At 35.4% G+C, this 3,300-nt stretch overlaps 1 pseudogene; it reads right to left on the bottom strand.

Moving 5' to 3' along the window:
- Positions 1–1,143: 1,143 nt before the first annotated feature.
- Positions 1,144–1,685, bottom strand: LOC124080640 (NADH dehydrogenase [ubiquinone] 1 beta subcomplex subunit 8, mitochondrial-like; annotated as a pseudogene).
- Positions 1,686–3,300: the final 1,615 nt, after the last annotated feature.

The following is a 3,300-nucleotide window of genomic DNA, read 5'->3' as shown; positions in this document are numbered from 1 at the left end:
AGAAAAAATATAACTTTTCATAATGGAAGAAAGTAATTGCTGGTAGCTCTTTAAGGACACTTACCTATCAATTTGCAAATAAATACACAAGTTAGCCTCCCCCCAAATATTCTTGCATCATTTAATCAGATTTATTTGAAGTAAACTTTAGTTTCCCTAGTATTATTATCATTCTATTCTGGAATGACTTTTTTTCAAAATCAATTTTCTATTGGGTAAATTTCTTAAAATTCAGAATTTTTGTAAAATTAAAATTTCAAAATTTAGTCTTCTATAATTTTTTGCAATGTAAATGGGGTAAAGAAATAAAAATAGATGTATAGATGATTACTATATTTGTTAAACTTCTTTTCCAGAATAAGCATATGTACTATAAGGTCAAAACATGAAATTGTATGGAAAGAGTTATAGTGTTAAACATAGAAGTTACTAGTAGGTACAGTTTTATTGGCCTAAAATGACTTTGTTGCTTTGAGAAACAATTTACTTTTATCTAGTTTGAGTAGAGTATCAGGAATGAGAAACAAATAAACCTATTGGCAAGAAGGACAGATAGAATATATTAAAATACCCAAAGACTGAGTGACTGAAACTCTTTTTTGCCATGATAACACGTCTTTTTTCACTAAAAAAAATCTAAGAATGCTCATATTGATTCTTAAAAACTCTTTCATCTAAATGGCAGCAAGTAAGCCCAAACAAAGTAGAACATAATTTATATCTCTTAGTTTCCATAAAGTTATTAATATTTTACATGTAATCATTATTTGTTGGTATGCAGCAAAAGACAGAAAAGAAAGAAACAAGTTATAACACATTTATCAAATAATCTGAAATAGGTAAATTTTCTCTCATTTGAAATTTTTTGAAATCTGCTAATTTATCAATATCAAATTCAAGAATAAAATATTCTTAGAACTTACTAAATAAAGTCCACACAAGTCATCTGTCCAGTAGACCAGAGGAAAAATTAGGAAAGACACATATTTTTCCTCTAAAAAATAAATAACATGGCTCCATTACCTCCCCTGCTTGATCCATGGGTACATCCATAATATGGTATTTCAACAGCTTTACAAACATCTCAAGATTGGAGACATATACTGCTGTATATATTAACCAGATTCTCACATATTCCAGTTGCTATGTCAAAGAGTAACAATAGATTATTTGATCCAAGTACAGATTATTATAAGAATACTGCTTCAGCTCCACAGGCTGCTACGTGGGATAATTCTCTCTCACCCAGAATATGAAGATCTTGAAGGCCATGAAGACAAAAAAGATGCTTACACACAGTATTCCGTGAAACAGGTGTGGGGTATATATCCACACGGTTCATGATGGACATGTCCAGGTTCCAGTGTGTCGGTTAACCCCAGTTCAACCTTAGGTCTATGTGGTCCCAGTCATACCATGGATCCCTCTCATGCTGTGAGCAATCAGGGAGCTTTGGGGTGGTCACCATACCCCAAGCCATCATCCAGGTAAGGTTCTCCTAGTCTTCCACATGCATATTATACTTCTTGGTGGTGGCTGCTGATTCTTCTGGGGTCTTAGAATGGGGCCCTGGCAGCATGTCCTTGGTAATGTGGGAGGCTGTCCATGGCCCCTAGCCGCTCAATGTTCTGGACAGCCCTTCACAGCCACCAAACTCCCAGGGGTCCTGAGCCGGCTGCTAACATATTCACATTCCTTGGGCTTCCAGACTTTTTATCAATATTTTCATAACTTGTGTCTTTGCCTCCAATATCCTTCTCTTCAAAGATGTTCTATATATTGTTGCCAAATTAACTTCCTGAATTATAATTTCCTATTATACCACTTGTATGTTTGATAACTTGGAGATATTCTAGCCTTGGAACCAAGGCTTCTTAACTGTGTGATATTGGATGTATATCACTCTCTGATCTGTTTCATATGTAAAAATACAAGTATTAGACTAGATAATCTCAACATCCACTTTACCATATTTTCTCTGTTCACATTATCCCCCCAAATTTATGGACTTCCCTCACTTTATACAAGGAATCTTGGCCAGATGTTTATCCTCTGTCTAGCACATTTTCTATGTGTCTCCTTCGGTACATCCTTCTTCCTTCTCTACCTCTTCCATGTGCTGGAGAAAAACATTTCCTCAGCATACCACCCGAGCTCCCTCGCCCACCAGCTTCTCTTAGCATTCAGCAAATGGGAGCTACTGACTAAAGTCAGGTGGTGCAAGGAGAGAAGCCTGTGGGTTTTTTTGTTTGTTTGTTTGTTTGTTGTTTTTTCTGAATCTTTCTTTATTTAGGGATCATGTCCCTGGCAGTTGTTGTTCCCTTTGTGACCATAGCTCCTGCCAGAAGGCCTAATGGATTCCAGAAGTTACTGATGTCTGCCTACCTTCTCCTTCAAACTAGTTTTGTTGAATAACCTTGCTCACACTTTTGTGTTTAGTCTCTCAATTAGACTCTTCATTTAAATCACTTGATGGGAACCTGACTCAATGTGTCTGAAAAAAAATAAAATTTTTAAATACCAATGTTTGTTGAGGAACAGGATGAAGACTAGGGGAAAGAGGAGAGGGTAGGGAATATAATGGGGAAGAATATTGATCAAATTATGATTTTAGGCAAAAATATGTTTTTATCTATGTACAAATATGTTATTATGAAATATTTCTGTATAATCAATATGCTCTAATAATTTTTAAAATAGCTCAGGTAGAAGTACTGTATAAAAGCTTCTCATCTCAGAGGCTGGGGCTGTAGCTCAGTGGCAGAGTGCTTGTCTAGCCTGTATGAGACACTGAGTTCGATCCTTAGCACCACATAAAAATAAACAAATAAAGGCATGTTGTCCATACACAACTACCAACAAAAATTAAAAATAAAAAATCCCCTCATCTCCTTGCAAATTATAAATTTTTAACACTTCACATTATCACTGGAGGCCAGATATAAACCAACTAATCTTTTCATTCCAGCAGAAATTCGAGAAAAAAATTTTCTTACCACAAAATTTAGTCACTTAATAATTTTTTCCAATAGACTAAGGACACATAAGAAAGAAATATGAACAAGAGCAGGCATTACACAAAGTAAAACCACTGCTTACTTGCTGAAAAACGCCCCCAAATAGCGCAATAACCCAAATTCGGAGGAAGTGTTGTGAGTAAGACTTTTGAAAACAGGTGCTCTAAAGTTAATGAAACATACTAGAAAGAGGAGATCTTTCAAAGTATCCTTAGGCATCCACTATACCCTCCAATTACAAGTAATCTCAAAGCACCATTTACACAATTTTCCATCAGGCATC

The sequence above is a fragment of the Marmota monax genome, unplaced genomic scaffold, assembly GCF_021218885.2.
Source record: "Marmota monax isolate L192 unplaced genomic scaffold, Marmota_monax_Labrador192_F-V1.1 WCK01_AAM20220418_F8-fsc00018, whole genome shotgun sequence".
Lineage (NCBI taxonomy): Eukaryota > Metazoa > Chordata > Mammalia > Rodentia > Sciuridae > Marmota > Marmota monax.
Note: the sequence above shows the minus strand (reverse complement) of the source record. Positions and strands in the feature narration are given on the sequence as shown.